The sequence below is a fragment of the Alligator mississippiensis genome, chromosome 8 (genome assembly GCF_030867095.1).
Source record: "Alligator mississippiensis isolate rAllMis1 chromosome 8, rAllMis1, whole genome shotgun sequence".
NCBI classification, from domain to species: Eukaryota; Metazoa; Chordata; order Crocodylia; family Alligatoridae; genus Alligator; species Alligator mississippiensis.
Window position 1 is genome coordinate 38,539,717 of NC_081831.1, and position 19,585 is coordinate 38,559,301.

A 19,585-nucleotide genomic window follows, 5' to 3' on the forward strand; every position below is an offset into this window, starting at 1 on the left:
CAGTTATCCTATTTAGGATAAGTCTTTCCAGCAGTTTGTAGACAACTGATAGCAAAGATACTGGTCTGCCAACTGGTTGTCAACTTCCTTGTCTGGTTTGGCTAGTGCAGTCACATGAGCGCATCTCCAGAATCTGGGTATTTTATTTCTTTGCATACATGATGATAGAACTCCATCAGCCAGTCTCTTAGGCAGGGCCCCATATTCATCAGGAATTCTGGCCTGATGTTATCCAACGCTGCAACTTTATGGCTTTTGATAGAGACTGTGGCAGTTTTTCATTTCAAGTTCTGTGAACGAACCAGTGGGTCTGCAGTTGGGCTGGCATTGTATTGCAGTTGTTTGGTGCCTGCTCTCTTTGGAGAAGTTATCAGGATTTGTGAACCTGCTGTTCTGGATAAATTATACTGCAACTGAGTTTGCTTTAACAGGGCATTGCTGTTTGGGCTTACCTTCTCCAGTGAGCCTTTTGATTGTGTTCCTGGCTTTCCTACTGAAGTGTGTGAAGTCGACATTTTCTACTGTTTCCATCTAGCATTCTTTTCATGGTGTTAATGTGGTCTTGGTGTCTTTTCATTGCCTCAGTGATGCTGCTGCTATCATTTGAGGTAGTGATTGTCTGTAGATAGTTGTTGCAGCAGGGACCCTGAAGCCACGCGGTATTGTCATCTTGGCTATTTTTGTCAAACCTGTGACAAAGGCCTTATATGTAGCATTAAAGTCTTCCAAATTGGTTGTATCTGGTAATTCGATTGCTATCTTTTCTGTTTTGCTGAGGCCATTGTGCTTTTTTGAAGTTCCATTTAGGGATTGGACAGGTCTCAGTGATTGTGATCAGAGATGGATGGTGTTAGGATAAAGGAAGGTGATGTTTGTTTGTGAGGTGATGTTTGTTTGTGAGATAAAGCCAGCATACCAGGTTAGGTCAGGGCTCATCTCGGTTTGCCATCTGCCTGAGTGAAATGTCCTTGTCTGTTTGGGGTCATGTAGAGATTGATGTTGTTGGTCAAAGCCCATTCATAAAGAGTGAGACTATCCAGATTGCACTTAGCATAACCCAATTCAGTATGGTGACTGTTGAAGTCACCTGAGTAGATTGCTAGTGTTGGTAGGACTGGCATGTCTTTGGATTGAAGAGTTTCTTTAGGTCGTTTGTACACATTCATGATGTTGTAATTGCTTATGTTTACAGCTGCCCATTGTGTCATGTTGTCTGCTGGAGATGTTTTAGGATTCTCATACCAGATACCAGCTTTAATGAGGGCAGCAAAACCATTTTACTCCAAACATGAGTAGCCAACCAGTAACCTCTGAGCTTGAGTTTAGTGGGGTCCTCTATGTGGATCTCTTGTACCAGTATGGCAACTGGCTGGTATTTGGCAGTCAGCTGTTCCAGGACAATGCTCTTGAAGGACACGAAGCCCTGTGTGGCGGGCCAGTAGGAGGTGCTCCTACAGTGAGCCACCCACCTCACTACCCCCTGACCACCTTCCAGGCTCCAAGTACCTCCTTGGGGGTGTCTCACATCTGGCTGACCCCCTTCTTGGAGCACACCCACAAGCCTGAGAGTAATGCTGCCACCACTCGCGAGTCTCAGTCTGTTAGCTGTTAGTGGCTCTGTGCCTCATGAGGTACGCAGGCTTTACAGACCTGAAGGGTACTTGACCCACTGCAAGAACTTGTAATGTACCTGATCCAGTGATGGCCAGCAGTTGTTGGCTGCTAGGCAACCAATATGAAATGCATCACTGGTTGCTGGGTAGACTGGCAGGGTCTCTAGCCCCCCTCCCAGTCATGATATCATTGCTTAGAACAATAAGGAGTTTAAGTGCCCCCACCCATGTGCGTGAGGCCAGTCATGCAGACAAAGGGAGCAGGTCCCCACCACCAAAGAATGTATCCAGCTTAGGTTACAACTCAGGGTTCCTGAAGCAGATGGCAGCAGGGGTGCCTGCCCTTTGCAGTGACCATGATAACAAAATTGTCAGATAGTTAATAAGCCTGATAGCTGAGTTTGGGGAGAGACTGAGATGGCATTCTGCCATATCCTCTATGTTCATTTGAATGATGCAGGCACCACTATCCCTTTGAAGGAGGCCAGGATGCATCATGATAGGTGTATGATGGTAGATGAGTAGGTTCAATCTACCATCTCTTAACATGGTTGTACAGAATATAGCTTCAAGCCTGACTAAGATCTGTGGGTACTACATGAATACAATACAAATACAAATCAATAGTAATTTCCTTGGAACCTGGAATATGGTTTGAAAATGATCAAATTGAATGTGCATCTTTGGAGATAAAAAAAAAAATAAAAAAATGAATTAGAGTGAAGTGACACCTTGTCCTTAGACCATACTAAATATATGTAATGTTAAGTGGTGTTAAAGTTTGAATGTGCTGTGAACAGTTACGCGTGAAGGATTAATACCGTTTGTTGCTTACATAGGTCTGACTTCCCACTAGAGGGCTGGCAAGCAGGGGCATGGCTAGGAGTCAGGATACCTGGGCTTTATCCCTGCTCTGGGTACGGGGTGACGAGGGGGAGCGGGGCTGCAAGTGGTGCATTTTGGAATGCTGGAGGACTGAAAATTGCTTGTTTTATCTCCCTGGAGCAGACTCAAGTTATCATGAGCTAGGTGGCATGACTTAACCTGTCTGAAGTGGTGTACCTTTGATATGCTCAGAGGGCACTTAGCATGAGTTAACAAGCTTTAATGTGTGAATGCTGATGTTTTAAGTTCCCTTAGCTTGGTCTAGGTGTAATGTGTAACTTCACCCTTAGTTTGTAAACACGCATAATGAAAAGTGATTTAGGCATTTATACCTTCTGGAAAATAGGTGCTTCTGCTCCAAAGCTACTTATACTGTTGAGAATTTTACCTTTTAAAAGACATTCAAATGATCTGCTTGAAGATGTTTGCAAAGCGTCTAGTATTCTGCTTTAGCTGTGCATCCCCCCAGTGGAGTTGCCGATTTTCTGAAGTGAAGATTTTGAAGTCTGTGTCTGGCATAAGGTAGCATCCAAGGGAAGGCACTAGTTTTTGTCATTGATATGGAAAGAGGCTAAAAACTGCAGTAGCAGAGTTAATGTCCTCTTCTGTGTCTGAGCTGGCCTGGTCTGTGGTTCACAAATGAATGGGAACTCTGGGGTGTGAAAAAAGGACTCCTAGGGCTGGTCTCTGGTACACACAACCCTAACCATTATGGCTGCTCACTAACATGAAATCATAAAAACTCCCAATGCTTTACTTTAAACTCATTGCGTTCCCATGCTAAGCCCAGCACATGCCCAGAAGAGGCATTGTGTTAGTTTGACTTGCCTCCTCACCGTCTGTATGGATCAGGTGCTTTTTGGTCCTTTTATCTAATAGCTGATTTAATCAGCTACTAAATAAAAGCACCAAAAAAGTCCTGCTGAAGCACCCAGTCTTATAACAATGTTGGAAGAGCCAGGTCCAACTAACATGATGCCTCTTTTGGGCATGTGCTGGGCTTGGCATGGAGGCACAATGAGTTTTTAAAAGGGGGTAAAAGTGGTCCCTACCCTGCCCCTGACTGGTGCTTCCTGCTGCAGCAGCTCACAGCCCACATGAGGCTGTCCTGAGCAGGCCCAGGCAGCCCCACATGGGCTGTGAGCAGTGGCAGCGCGGGGCACTGGCCATGGGGCCAGGGCGAGGCCACTTTTCCCTGTGTTCAGCACCAGCTAGTAACCCACCCCTGCTGCCAGCCTCGGCCCTGCACTGGCTCCGCGCTCGCCTGTTGGGGCTGCGCCGTGGCAGCAGCTGTGGCCTCCCCACTTGCTGCGCCGGGCAGTGTTTGCTGCTGGTGCCTTCCCAAAGCTTGCGCCGCAGTAGGCTGCAGTGTGGCTGCCACCGCTGCCTCTGTGTTGCCCAGCGTGTGAGCTCCAGGTGGGCAGCAGCAGCAGCAGCAGCAAACACTGCCCAGCGTGGCAAGCCAGGGGGCCTCTTTTCTCTGCTCTGAACAGCTGGTGCTGCCACGGTGCAGCCCCGACAGGCAAGCCCAGAGCCGGCGTGGGGCCCAGGCTGGTAGTGGGGGCAGGTTACAACCTGGTGCTGAGTGTAGGGGGGGGGGAAAGCAGCTCTGCTCCTGCCCCATGGCCAGCACCCTATGCTGCAGCAGCTCACAGCCCATGTGGGGCTGCCTGTGCCTGCTCAGGACAGCCCTGCGAGGGCTGTGAGCTACTGCAGCAGGGAGCACCAGCCACGGGGCGGGAGAGGGGCTGCTTTTTCCCTGCACTCAGCAACAGCTTGTTCCCTGCTGGCAAGCACGGGGTCGGGGCTGCACATGTACTGTGGGGCTGAGGGGGACACTGAGTGTGAGTGGGTGCGGTAGCTAGCGGGAGCATGGGGCCCATGCTGGTGTCCCGGGGCCCAGAGCAAGGCAGCAGGAGTACAGAGTCCCAGCTGGCAGGGGCTCTATAGAGCCAGCTCCTCCCTCTCTCTGCTGGTGCAGCCCAGCCTGGCTCCACAGACCCCTGCCAGCCTGTGCCCCACTCTGGGCCCTGCCGACACTGGCCTTGGGGCAGTGGTCCCAAGACATTGGGACAGTGGACCCAAGATGGTGACCAGGGAGCGGGGCACCTGTCAAGGGGCAGGGCTACCCACGTGGCCCTTGACAGTTGCCAAAACTGGGTAAGCGGCCCTCCGCCCTTGCTTTAGCAGGACAGAGTCCAGGTCCGGGTTATGCTGCAGCCTACACCCCTTGTTTGCCCCGCATGCTGAGGCAGTATGCTGAAGCACCAGGGCAGGAGGCAGCCATAGCGTTGGTCTTGCCGCCTGCCAGAGTGTCTCTTTGGAGGTCCCCGCCTCTGGTTGCTTCAGGTTACACTGTGGAGCCGTGCCCTGCACTGCGTTTTCTCACTGTGGTTTTTTTTTTGTTTGTTTTTGTTTTTTGATACCTGGATTTCCATGTATCTAATTTAGAGTCTGTGCAGCAAATATGCAGCATGGGGAACATTTTTTTGTTCCCAGTATGTCTCTTGCGGTGTCTCAAAGTGCTTTGAGACACTGCAAGAGGCACATATGCTCCATCTGGATGCATCCATAGATGATAAATCTGAAACTGCTCACAAAATACTCAGTTTTAGAATAGAGCATAAAAGCTACCATTGTCTTCACCCTGGCACGTAACACATGATTCTTTCACTAGTAATCTCAGAATCTAAACATGACAATTCTCTGAAAAGTATAACTGATGCAGTTGAGTATGCAGTGCATAGCTTCTTTTTATGATGGCGTCCTTATTGTGTATGAGTTTTGTTTGGCTTGGAGAGCTTATTCATAAAAACACTTAATTTTATTATAAATTGATAATGATAGACTCTCTGTTAACCTACTTACCATTAGGTGCAAATTATTCCCATAAAATAGCCTTTATAAAGTCTATACTAAAATGTTTTGTTTCCCAGTTATCAAGGTCCCTTAAAATTAGATACTAAACAAAAATAACAAAAGCACTTTAAGATCTATCATCTTAGACCAAATGAAACATGGGTCTGAATGGGTCTGAATGAAGGTTGTGATGAACTTTTGCAAATCTTGTATTTGATTGGAAGACAGTGGGCGTGTCTACATGAGACTATGGCACAGGAGCAACAAGCTACTGTGCCATAGCTTATTGCTACGGTGCCATAACATCGCCAAGCATGAATTGTGATGGTGACACTACTGTGCAGTAGTAATGAGCTACTGCCCAGTAGTGTCTTAAAAAAATCATGCAGTGATGGTACTACGCAGTAACGCCCATTATTGTGCTGTCATTTAGTACTTGGTTAAAAAAGTACTAAATGACTGTGTAGCAGTTACTGAGCAGTCTGCCGCTTGTGTAGATGCAGCTAGTGTGTGGTGGTCCTTACCTGTTTCCTTCTTTGTCTTTTAAGCGATGGGATTAGTTGTGTTGTCACCTAGTAGCCTTCACTAGGTCTGAAATAGTGGGTTTTCTTTTTTATGTATGTAAAGTACAAAGTAGGTATGTAGACAAATTGGGTGGAGTCCAGTGGAGGACAATGAAAATGGTTAGGGGGATGGGGCACATGACTTATGAGGAGAGGCTGAGGGAATTGGGCTTATTTAGTCTGGAGAAGAGAAGACTGAGAGGGGATTTAATAACAAGCCTTCAACTACTTGAAGGGTGATTGCAAAGAGGATAGAGCTAGACCATAGGCGACTGGTAGGGGGTGCACGGGGGAGCACATGCCGCCCCTGATGGGGCTGGTGCCCCCCCGGCGGCTGGCACTGATGCTGTTGGCTGGGCTGGTGCCCCCCCTGACAGGGCTGCCGCCATTGGCAGCTTCTGTGGGTGCCCTCCCAGATTCAGGAGGCACTAGTCGCTCATGAGCTAGACTGTTCTTGGTGGTTGTTGGACAAAAGAACAACGCATGGGTTTAGCAACCATGATCTTTATTGAGTGACACACACAGATCAATTGGGGAAAAGCAATGCTTTATTTAAAACCTTTTGTACTCACACACGCATACACACAGGCCAATCCAATGGTTCTCAGGTTCAGTCACGATGGCCAGTTGCAGTGCCTCTGGACACGATGACCTTACAGAAGGGGTGCCCGTAGTTTTCTCCCGAGTTGATGTGGATGGCATACGACATAGTCAGAGCCCTGTCTTCACATTTTTATCCAAACAGACTGCTGCAGTGCCTCTGACAACCTGCTCAGCCAGTCACCTTGTTGCTGTTAAGCTGAGTTGACTTCATGAAAACTCAGTCTTTTGGTTACATATGTCATGGCTTAGGCATGCAGGTGGATGGTGAGGAATTATTTGTTTTACAACCTCCTGAGACAGGGAGTTTGCTCTGCTTCTTATCTTCTTGTAGATGGTTTATCTGGTCGTCTTATCTTCCTGTATCAGTGATGCTCTCTTAGCAGACTGGGTATGCTTGAAACCATATTCATTCATTCATTCATTCATTCACTCACTCGTGCATTCATCTAATATTCATTTTTGATAATATTCTCAACATGGTAACAGATGACAGAACAAGGAGTAATGATCTCAAGTTGCAGCAGGGGAAGTTTAGGTTATATATTAGAAAGAACTTTCTCACTAGAAGGGTGGTGAAGCACTGGAAAGGTTACTTAGAGAGGTTGTGGAATCTCTATCCTTGGAGGTTTTTGAGACCTAGTTAGATAAAGCTTTGGCTGGGATGATCTAGTTGAGGATGTTCCTGCTTTTTGAGCAGGCTTTTGGACTAGATGGCCTCCTGAAGTCCCTTCGAGCCCTAATTTTCTATGAATCTATAATTCTAAAGTGCTTGAGGTGCCTGTTGATGGGAGGAGTTGCAGAAATTCAAGGCCGTTAGTACAGGACAGTTGGCACATTGTAGTCAGTCTTGTTATGCTGAAGCAAGTGAATCTTTTCCCCTGTTGAAATCCACTGAAGGACAGAAGAGGTTCCCCAAACTGGCCTGCATCATTGGATGAGCTGCCAGACAGCTCTAGATGTGGACTAGCAGCCCTTTAAATAGGCAGCAGTTCCTTCCTGATAAGAAGTAGAACCAAATGTACACCTGAGTGCTTATGCTGCCCCTAGCCAATGGAATGTGTAGTCCTACTGCCTGTCCTTCTACCTGGGGAAATGTCAATCAAAGGGTCTAACAGAATCATAGAATCACAGAAGTAGGGTTGGAAGGGACCTTGTAGATCTTCAAGTCCGACCCCCTGCCTGGGCAGGAGGGAAGCTGGGCTCAAGTGACCCCAGACAGGTAGGCATCGAGCCGCTTCTTAAAAACCCCCAGGGTAGGAGCCAGCACCACTTCCCTTGGAAGCTGGTTCCAGATCCTAGCCGCCCTAGCTGTGAAGTAGTTCCTACGGATGTCTAATCTAAACCTACTTTCCAACAACTTGTGGCTGTTATTACTTGTTATCCCGGGGGGCGCTAGGGGAAACAAGGTCTCCCCCAAACCCTTCTGGTCCCCCCCTAGTGAGTTTATAGACAGTCACAAGGTCCCCCCTCAGCCTTCTCTTGTGAAGGCTGAACAGGTTCAGGTCCCGTAGCCTCTCATTGTAGGGTCTGCCCTGCTGTCCCCGGATCATGGGGGTGGCCCTCCTCTGGACCCTCTCAATGTTGTCCACATCCCTCTTGAAGTGGGGTGCCCAGAACTGGACACAGTACTCCAGCTGTGGCCTGACCAGTGTTGCATAGAGGGGGAGGATCACCTCCTTGGCCCTACTTGAGATGTAAGAATCTTTGGTTTCATAATAGTACTGTAGACCACCCCAAGTTTCCTTACTCTGCAGCTGTCCTCAGCTCCCTGACTAGGGCTAAGCAACTCTGAGGTGATCACTAGTATCTCTTGTCCTTCTGCTTTGAGGCACTTATCTTCTCTTATCACATCTGCATCTCACAACAGGGTGAAAAGCCATTGCATGCAAGCTGCCTTTGTATCATAATCTTTTTTCCATAGCTTTTAAAAATATGATCGCTGATCAATTTTACACTCTCATGTCCTGCAGCTCCTCAAGATGTTTTACATTGCATCTTGCAGGAGGCCCTGCAGTAGAGGGAAGCTTTTAAGTAGGGGTGCACCGATACATTGGTCCAATATCAGATTGGTATTGATATAAAGAAAACTGGCATGGGTTTCTTTATTGAGCCAGGGCTGCTCCAGGCAGCTGGCAGTGGTGGAGCTGGGAGCAGAGCTGTGGCAAAATTTGGCATGGCTGTAGCCCCCTCCCAGCACCATCGGCACCTGCTCTGAGTCCAGCCCCTGCTGAGAAGAACCCCATGCAGCCCTGGGTACAGCCTGCCCTGCGCAGATCTGGGGGGCACATGCCCCTCCCCCCCCATGCCCTCCCAAGGTGCAAGCAGTGGTGGGAGCCAGCAACAAGCCTGCACCAGTCAGTCCCGAACGGCACATGGCTCCGCCGCCGCATCTGCACATGGGAGGCCAGCTTCAGCTGCATGCTGCTTTTCCTGGCTGGTGCCGACCTGGTTCTGCCCACGTGGGTCCTGCAGCACCATGTCAACCTGGGCACGGCACGGGCAGGCCCCAGGTTAACCCCGGTCTGGCCCTGCACGGGAGGCCAAACAGCGGCTGCTGGCACTGTCGGTCTGCGCCTGCCTCCTCACTTGCCCACTTCAAGCCCCCGGGCTTCGCCAGCACCAGGTCAACCTGGCTGTAGCCAAGCAGCTCCTGCAGCACCATGTCAACCTGGGCATGCATGCCATGTCAGCCATCACCATGTCAACCCCTGCAACTTCATTGGTTTCAAAGGTCATGTGACATCACTTCCTGATATATCATCACATCCTGTGACATCTTTGAATTTGGCTCGCCAGCCCACTGGGTGATAAAAAGTTCGTGATCTGGCCCCACATTCAAAAAGTTTGGACACGCCTGCATTAAATGATTTTTAGGGCTTGAACAGGGTGGACTGAAATCACACTTAGGTGCATAAGTCCACTTGCATGCCCAACGAGTGGAATAAAATGTGGCCTTTACTCTTTGTACCTTTTTCCTCAGGGGCATCCTGCCTTATTAATACATTAAAGACTGGAGGTCTTGGATACTGTGGAGAAAAAGGCCAGAGAGGTACCATAGATAGACAAACAGGGGCCATGTCTACCTACATGAGACATTTATTGCACTTGACTAATTAGCTCAGCAGTAACTGTCTCTCCGCATGTATGGGTGCAGGGCAATTAGGCTGGAATAAACTAATTAATTCCACAGCAGGATAGTACCTGTAAATACAAGCACTGTCTGACTGCTAAGTTTTTTACTCTGCAGTAGTGTGTGTGTGTGTGTGTGTGTGTGTGTGTGTGTGTGTGTGTGCGCGCGTGTGTAGGCACTGATGCAGTTGGCGGGGACTCAAGGGTGCTTCAGTGTGGGGGCTGCCTGCCAGCTAATCCCATGCTGAAGCACCCTCATGCCCCAGCAAACCCCTCTGTAGCACGTTGAGCTGGATGGAAGAAGCCCTGCGCTTGCAGGCTGACCCCTGGGACCCCATGCCAGCTGGGGCTGCTTCAATATGGCTCAATGTGCTGTGGTCCCGGGCTCATGTTCAAACGGCATGCCTGGGAGCAATAACTTCTGGAGCAATAAGCCCCAGAGTTTATCACTTTGCATTAATTGTATATATAGATGTGCCTAGTGCGTGTCCATCTCCTTGCCACTGCTTTTGTGAAGTGATAGATGATCCCTAGTTGAAAGTGCTGAGTGGATGCTGAGAAGGAGGAATAGTTGTTCCAATAAAAAGCGTGTTTGCAGATAAGTATGTGTGTTTGAGCACTGTACTAGTGTTCCTGAGCATTAGGAGCCAGTGCTCAAGATCTGCCTTGGCCTCTGGCTGGGGGGGTTCTTATGTTAGAACCAGCACTTTAAAAATCAAATGTTTTGTTTGTTTGTTTGTTTGTTTGTTTCACAGATTTCACAGAGGTTAGGGCTGGAAGGGTCGTTGGAAGATCGAGTCCAGCCCCCTGCCTGAGGGGCAGGAAGTCAGCTGGGGTCATAGGATCCCAGCAAGATAAGCATCCAAATTTCTCTTGAAGGCGTTCAATGTAGGTGCTTGAACCACCTCCGATGGCAGGCTATTTCAGACCTTGGGGGCTCAGACAATAAAGAAATTCTTCCTTATGTCCAGCCTGAAATGGTCTTGCAGTAGTTTTATAACTGTTTGACCTTGTCATTCCTTAGGGTGCTCTGGTGAAAAATCATTCCCCCAGATTCTGGTGAACACCCTTTATAAACTTATAGGTGGCCATCAGATCGCCCCTGAGCCTGAGCTTTTCCAGGCTAAAGAGCCCCATAGCTCTCGGTGTGTCGTTGTAAAGTCTATTTTCTTGACCTCTGATCATGAGCGTGGCTCTTTTCTGGACTCTCTCAAGCTTCTCCACATCCTCTTTGAATTGTGGAGCCCAAAACTGGATGCAGTAGTCCAGCTGCGCCTCACCAAGGCTGAGTACAACAGGATGTCCAGGGATTTGCAACATTTCCCTGTGTGCCGTTCTCCTTAGGTGACAGTCACCTGAGTTGGAGCTCCAACTCCTGAGTTAGAGCAGGGCCAACTTGAAGTCAAGTTCTTGGTGAGGAGCCCTGGCCTTTGGAGTGTGTGCCTCTGTCCTAGGGTTTGCAGACATGGGGATGCACTGCTTAGGCTGTGAGCATTTTGAGTGGGCTAAGGCTTGTGCCTGGACAAGTTCATTGACTGGCACAAGGTTAAAATCAATTGCTGGTGTTCCCTAGCTAGTGGTGTTAATAATTGCCAGAGTGCTCAGAGCCTAGGAGGAAGGCTTCTTTGAATAGAAATCAAAAGCAAATACATAATGATGTGCTGTGTGGGCTTGCAGAATGCCAGGGGTCAGGGAAGAAGTGAAGGGGTACGGGGGGATATTTTTATGTTCCTACAATCTACAGTCCTGGGAAGAAGGTAGGAGGTGAAGATTTCTGCACCTGGTTTGTGCCTCCATGGAAGCAGAAGGTCTCAAAGCTCCTGAGGCACTGAGTGGGTGATTTATATAGTCAGCTAGTGGCTACAGTGATTTTTTTTTTTTTTTTTTTTTTAAACTACTTTAGTTGAAGAAAAATATATTTTGTTTCCTGCATGAATAACACAGAAATGCGCCAATGATGGTAAACAGACTGGAGGAAGCATCACCCTGCACACACACACAGTATATTACAGGAAAAACCCTAAATATTGAATTCTCTGCCAGGCAAGAGTTTGCTTGCTTTGCTTACTCACTCAAGAGAGCCTGGAGAGCTGGAAGCTCCTTGTCTCTTTGTACAGTGTGTAGGGCGTTTTATATGCTATTTGAAACCAGAAGGGATAAATCCTGTACCTTGCTTTGGCCAATTAGTTTTGCTTCTGGGGTGCAAAGTGTCTGGAAAGGTAGCGGATGTCCCCAGTGTCCTGTTGGGCTTCCATAAGTAGCTCCCTCAGGCAGGTTCACCTTCTGGGGCCCTGTGCAAAGGTTCAGTGTTGGGCTGTGAAATTGCCATCTGCTAGTGCCTAGAATCATAGGGCTGGAAGGGACCCCAAGGGATCATCGGGTCCCGCTCCCTGCATAAGCAGGAAAGACATCTGGGGTCAGATGACCCCAGCCAGGTGACTGTCCAGTCTTCTCTTGAAGACCTCTAGGGTAGATGATTGCACTACCTCTGGGGGGAGCTTGTTCCATAGTTTGGACACCCTAGTTGTAAAGAAGTTTTTCCTAATGTTCAGCCTGAAACTATCTTCCAGGAGTTTGTGGCCATTGTTTCTAGTTTTCCCCCAAGGCACCCTGGTGAACAATTGTTCACCGAGCACCTGATGTACACCTCTGATATAGTGGTAAGCTGCAATCAGGTCCCCTCTCAGGCTTCTTTTGTTTAGGCTGAAGAGTCTGAGATCCCTCAGCCTCTCCTCGTATGGCTTGCTATGCAAGTCCCTGATCATACGGGTGGCCCTTCTCTGGACTCTCTCAAGCTTTAGTACATGCTTGTTGAAGTGCAGCACCCAGAACTGGATGCAATACTCCAGCTGTGGCCACACCAATGTTGAGTAAAGCGGGAGAATCACTTCTTTGGATTTACTGGAGATGCATCGATTGATGCATGCTACAGTTTTATTGGGCCTAGCAGCTACTGTGTCGCATTGCCGGCTCATATTCATCTTGGGGTCTATTGTTACCCCCAGATCCCTTTCATTTGTAGTGTTGGTCAGGTTAGCGATGCCCAGCCTGTAGGTGTGCTAGCTAGGGGTTCTTCCTTCCCAGATGCAGCACTTTGCATTTTTCCATGTTGAACCTCATCTGGTTCCGTTCTGCCCAACATGCCAGCCTGTCTAGGCCTGCTTGTATTTGCAGCCTATCTGCGGGTGTGTCTGCACAACCACATATCTTGGTGTTGTCCGTGAACTTGGCCAATGGGCATTTCACCCCCTCATCCAGGTCATTGATGAAGATATTGAACAGCACTGGGCCAAGTACCGACCCCTGTGGTACACTGCTTCCCATGTCTTTCCAGGACAACACTGATCCATTCGTTTGGACTCTGTGTCCTACCCTGCAACCAGTTTTGCACCCACCTGACAGTCCTGCAGTTGAGCCCAATCTCTTCCAGTTTTCAGATCGGTACTTCATGGGATACCAGGTCAAAGGCTTTTTGGAAGATGAAGTATATGATGTCAACTGCTTTTCTCTCATCCAGGTGATGAGTCACCTGATCATAGAAAGAAATGAGGTTGGTCAGACAAGACCTGCCCGTGACAAAGCCGTGCTGGCTGTCATTCAGTATTATGCCTTCTGCAAGTTTGTCACATATAGCCTCTTTGATGAATGTTTCTAGGATTTTTCCCTGGAATAGAATTTAAGCTAACTGACCTGTAGTTTCCAAGGTCTTCACTCTTCCCCTTCTTGAAGATGGGCACAGCATTGGCCCTTTTCCAGTCCTCTGGGATTTCTCCAGAGGCCCATGATTTTTGAAAGACCTTTGCCAAGGGCTCTGCAGTTACTTTGGCCAACTCTTGCAGGACTCTTGGGTGGAGTTCATCTGGTCCTGCTGATTTATATATGTCTAATTTCTTTAACTGATCATACACCAGTTCTATGGCAATGGTGGGAATGGTGTCAATCCTGCCCTGCTTATTCTTTGCCTTATCTGGCATGTTCCCCTTGATCTTGTGAAAGACCAAGGCAAAGCAGTCATTTAGGAGTTCTGTTTTTTCCTGAGTGGTAGTGACCAGATATCTTGAGGCATTGACCAGTGGCCCCACACTCCCATTAATTTTCCTTTTACTCCCTATGTAGCTAAAGAAGGACTTCTTTTTGTCCTTGATCGTTATAGCTAGTTTTAGCTTGGTTTCTGCCTTAGCTTGCCTAATCTGTTTTCCACAAGTGTGGGCCATTTTCAAGTAGTCTTCCTTAGAGGCTGTCCCAAGCTTCCATTGTTTGTATGCCCCTTTCTTTTTCTGGAGGAGGGCTGCAACTTCCCTATTTAAGAGGGGGTTTTTTTTACCCTTCTGCTACTTTTTTCTCCTGAAGGGAATGGATTTTCTCTGAGCCTTAAGGATTGCATCCTTAAGGAATGACCATTCTTCTCATGCTCCCTTTACCTGTGGTCCTTGGTCTCTCAGGGCATTCTCTACTAGTGACCTGAGCTTATTAAAATTAGCATTTTTGAAGTCTTAGACTTTGAGATTGATATCTGTTTTGTCAGCCTTACGACAGACCACGAATATAATGATTTCATGGTTTCACTTGTGAAACAAATTAATGTCATGGGATCCTGACCAGGTGGGAGCCTATTGGAACTGCATGATTTGCACTGCCCTCCTGTTGGCCTTGCCAGCCCCTGGGCCATCTCTTCATGGACTTACCAGACTTCTGGGAGGTGAAAACACTGTGATACCCCTCAGGAAATGCCATTGCACTCTAGTTGTCTCCGGCTGACAGATGGCTCCTAGGGGAACCGAGTAGTTTAATTTAGAGCAGCTCTGCATGGTCTGACTAGCCCTAGATTGGGGCTGTGAATATGGCTACTTTTCATGTTTCCCAGTTCCAGGGTGCCCAGTGGGCTCATCTGAAGTTTGAACCCTTACTGTGCAGTTACCATCATGCAAATACTTTTCATGTACAGGTAACTGCTGTCATGTAGCCTTCTGTTTGCTGTCTGCTGGGGACTGTTCCTTGTGGATGCTAGTGTGCTTGGAAATTTTGTAGATTTCCATAAAAATCCTACCAAGTGTGCTATAAATCCAGCACCTGATGCCAGACAGACAGACTGGCTTTATTTCAGACCCTTATGGTACAGGGATTACTTAGCTTTTTAAATGGCATGGCCTATAGTGCAGTTGTGACCTACTTAAAAATACCTTAGTCTTTGGTCCCTGGTACTTTCTAATCCAATCATACTAAACAAACATAATATTAGTAGCTGATGGTTAAACATTAGGCAGAATTTTTTATTGACATGATCCCTCTCCATAGCAAATTTTCCAACCCAGAGGACTGTCTTTTCATTTCACACTGGGTGAGTAGGAGATTGCTGCAAAGAAAAGGTTTCATTTCACTGTAAGACCAAATAGCTTAATCAGTAGATTTCTACATAGCTTGTAAAAATATTATTAGCTTTTTAAAATAATAGGAACTGCTTAATGCTGGCACAATGGGATGAGAAATGACTGCAAAATATTGTGGCCCAAGAGAATGCTGGGCTAAGCCAAGAGTATGCAGAGAACAACTTGGAAGTGGTGATCTACTTTTGTGGAGGGAGGGTTGGTACTTTGCATATGTAGAAACATAAAAATATCCCTATGGTGATAGATGGTAGATGCACACATGACATCTTATCAGGAAAGGGAATGGAGAAACCCCCAGCTCTCCCTTCCCCTGGAAAGAAGCAATTTGTCCTGTTCTGTCAGAAACTTGCCCTTCTCTGTCAGTCATTCTGGGAGAGCGAAGCTCATGTGGCCCTCTGTATGCAGTGGAAAAAACAGGAGCAAGCCGCTGCAGAGAACAGACTGCATGATGACTTTCCTCATGATCCAGTGCTTATGTTTGCTCCACAGGCTAGCAGCCCTTGGCCCTTGGAACTCTGCTACAACTTCAAGAAGTTAATGCTGCAGAAACAAAGGCTCGAGGTAGGATTCCTTAGGACCACAACTGCCTGCCCTGGCCCTTCAATTGACAAAGCTGCTCCTGTCATGGGAGGGGATCAAGACGGAATGGAGAAAAGGAGATATAACATGGAGCAGTTATCTCACAGCCATAGCTGCAGCTTTTATACATGGCATGCATCAATAGGGGATTCCATAACTGGATACATGGGTGCCCAGATTTCTTATCTTGGAAGACGCCTGAAGCAGGCTTTAGTCAGGAGCACTGGGGAAATTCAAAGTATTTGGAAAAGTATAGGATAGAGATTCTGAAAATGAGTTAGATTGCTTCAAAAAGGGGCTTAGGTCTCAAGCCCTTGTGGTATTTTCCCTGGACTGCCTCTGGTTCTATGCACAGAGCTGGAATAGATGGGGCGGGGTTCAGGGTTAACTCAAGAATGAGATAAGACAGAATTAAATGTATTAGCTACGCAGGAGATTTTGGGGGACAGGAGTTTGTATAGAAGGGAAAGAAGCTTTAACCAAAGCAGAGGTATGAGAGGAGGGGATTTAAGCAACCAATGGTTATTTGAGTAAGAAAGGGAAGTTTGAAGATGCAGGGTACAATTAGAGTGGACAAAGATCTCTGCAAAGGCCAGGCTACGGAAGGATTGGGTCAGGAAACAGCTGAGATCAGAAATACATTAATCTCTGAAGAGAGAAACAAGGTATTTGCTAAAGTGGCTAAATAAAGAAAAAAATCACTCATGGCAATAAAGATAATGATAAACATCTGTATTAAAGCTCAAGAGACTTGCCTCAAATCAGGCACTATTGATGGGAGGAGACAGCGGTAATTGTGGGTGCATCTACACATGCACTTTACTGTGGAGTAGACTAATTAGCTCTGCAGTAAAGTGTCACAGTCTACACATGTGCTGGTATTAGAAAACAGTAAATTAACTTCACCATAGGCTAGTATTATTGGGGATAGTACTGTCTTCTGGCAGGGTACTTTACTGCTCTAAAACATACCTGTAGACAGTGACGGGGGGTATAAATTATGCCCAGTCATCCCAGCCAGCTGGGGGCTTGCTCCACCCAGGCTCAAATTGCTGCTGTCCTGGGCGCACACATAGATGCTGCACCTGGGAGCAGTTGACTCCACTTGAATTGCTCCGTAGTTGTGTCACCTTGTAGATGCACCCATAGGCACATCCACACATGTAGGCACGTGCGCTTGAAGCAGCTCAAATAGCAGTAGCACAAATTTGTGCCACAGATTTGTGCCTCAGCACATGTGCCTGACCATGCTTTTTGGTGTGGGGTAAGTTGTGCCACTTCTGATTCTGCCCAGCTCCTCCTGGATTTGCAGCCAGGGAGAGCTGAAGGCTGGGGCAGCACCTGTGCTGGCACCTACTTGCTTTCAGGAGCTTTTCAGGCCCGGCCAGCTGGTGTATGGGTTCATGATCCCCTTCTGCCAGCTGGACTGCTGCAGCAGCCCTGACCTAGAGTGGCCCTTGCACCCTCTACCTGCTGCAGCAGTCTGACAGTAGGGGCTGCTGCCTGGCTGTGATCTTCTGCCACCAGTGACAGCATCCACCCTCTTGGACCTGTAGCCCCATGCCTGCCAGACCTGGACAGGGACCGCGTGACCACCTGGGCTGTGGGTATAGGCACTGTAGCAGAGCTGTCTGCACCTCTGGGCCAGCTGTCAGTGGGCTGCGGCTTCACAGTTGGCCTTTGTGTGGCATTGCTGCCATGTGTGCTCCTGCCCTGCCATCTAGGCAACTATCACCTGGAAGATGTGCTCATTGTGGTGGCTTGCTTTAAGCTGTCAAAGCACCTTTCAAATGGCCAGGAGGTCAGCCATCTCATTTGTCCTCCAGCTGGGTCCCTGGTGCCAGCCCTGGGCAGGCTCCTGCTTGGGTCCCACCGCTTACCTCACTAGCAGAAACCCTGGTGTTCCCTGTTTAAAAATTGCAAATTCTCTGATTAAAAAGTCCCAAATTCACTCTTTAAAATACCGCAAAATCCACATTCTTCCATGATTAAAATGAAACGCCACCCCCCAGAAACCACACAGTCCTCTTACCCCACGTCTCTGCTTGCTTGGGTCTGAGCTACTGCTGCAGCTTCACCTTGCTCCTATTTGCTCCAGCACACAGGCAGCATGTTGGGGAAGCAGGGGCATGGGGCAGCCATAGAGATGCTCTGGCTGGGTTCCAGAACATCTCTCTGAAGGACTCAGCCTCTGGTTGCTTCAGGGCGTGCCCTGTGCAGCTTTTTTTCTGTGTGTTTTTAATACCAGGATTTCCTGGTGCCAAATTTACAGTCCACACTGCAAATATGCAGTGCAGGAAACTTTTTTTTGTTCTTTGAGTGCCTCTTGCGGCATCTCAAACTGATCTGAGATGTCACAACAGGCACGTGCTTGCTTGTCTGGATGTGCCCACAGTGTTTTAAGACTCGGCTTTAAATTTTACTAAAAGGATAGGTTTAGCCATAATGGGGAGCAGCTGTGTTCTGAAAAGATTCCAAAGAAGCTAGTGAGGCAAATCTTGCGAGGGGACAGAGCCATACAGAAAACTCTGGGACAATCTGTCCCCAAAATCATAAGAATATAAAAATGCCAGTAGAATTAGATGTGGCCTCTTGCTTCTGGAGAGGATACCAAGTCCAACTTATTCTGAGTGTTGAGGGCAACCAAAGAAGCAGTTAAGTCTAATAAAGTAGTAATAATGGGTGGCTATTCCCATATCAAATGGTAAGATGTCACAATCAGACAAGATTTAGAGAAGCAATTTCTTGATACTTTAAGTGATAGTTTCTTGGAAAAGCTAGTTCTACTGACACAAGAAGAGTTACTATTTAAGGAAGACAAGCCATAGTAATTAAAATATCAAGTAATAAGAGATCGTTTCCAGTTCTCAGATGTAGTAGAACTTGTAAGGGAATCAGTGAATTTAGTAGATGTCCAGAGAAGATAGATGATTTCGTCCCATCAATCAAGAAGATGGCATGGAAAATAAAGATGAGATGCTATCAAAGCATGAGGTGGTATAGAAATGGATAAATTAAACAGCAACAAATCACCAGGGTCTGGTGGTTACTGCCAACAACTCTGAAGGAATTTAACAATGAAGGAGTTAAGTTGCTGAAAAAAAAAAAAAAAGAAATGTAATCTCTCATTAAAATCAGCTGCTATGCAGGAATACAACCAGCATAATTCTATTCCACCCTGAAAAAAAGTAAATGGTGAGTGGCTCCACCAACTCCTCAATGTTTTTTTGTGACTCAATCTTAAGGGTCAGATGATGATGGATTGATTCATTACCAGATCTTTCATGACTTGAAAAGTGTGAAATAGAATTGGCCTTCAGAGACTTCATAGACATTAGGGCTGGAAGGGACCTTGGAAGATCATTGAGTCCAGCCCCCTACCTCAGGGACAGGAAGTCAGCTGGGGTCACAGGATCCCAGCAAGATAAATGTCCAATTGACTCTTAAAGAAATCCAGAGTAGGTGCTTGCACCACCTCTGGCAGCATCTGTTCCAGGCCTTGGGGGCTCAGACTGTAAAGAAGTTCTTCCTTATGTCCAGCCTGAAGCCTTAGGTGCCTGTGTCTACTTAGATGCCTAATACAGTAGCCTAACTAAAGGTTGGCAATTGGGGCATGAGCCCTAGGTGCTCAGAAAAGTGGAGCGCTGGAATGGAGGCCATGGGCTTGAGGCTCTGGCTGCATGGAGTGGGGTAGAGTTAGGAGTCCCCTCATCAGCCTCCCCTCTGCCACCCCTCCCGTGGGAGATGCCACTGCTGAGAGGGGAGATATCAGGTAGCACATAGAAGAGCCAGGTTTACCCTTCCCTGGCTCTGCAGTTGCTGAATCAAGAGCTTTGGATCCTCACTTGGCATATACAATTGCAGTGGTTGTGGGGTTAGCAGATAGTTAACCTGGTGACTGGTGACAACACCTCTTTTTTCAGTACCGTCCTGGTCCCAGTCTGCTCCAGGTAGCCAAAGCCTCAAG

At 47.6% G+C, this 19,585-nt stretch overlaps 1 protein-coding gene across 10 annotated transcripts in view; it reads left to right on the forward strand.

The window, feature by feature from the left end:
- The window catches only part of MID2 (midline 2), a 464,627-nt gene that overhangs the window by 43,245 nt on the left and 401,797 nt on the right, over nt 1-19,585 (forward strand). The window contains exon 1 of one of the 10 annotated variants that reach the window (XM_019481935.2): nt 15,529-15,600. The exons of the other annotated variants lie outside the window; for them this stretch is intronic. The gene's annotated coding sequence lies outside the window, so the exon portion shown is untranslated. Of the gene's footprint in view, nt 1-15,528; nt 15,601-19,585 lie in introns of those variants that run through there. 10 annotated transcript variants of the gene reach the window in all.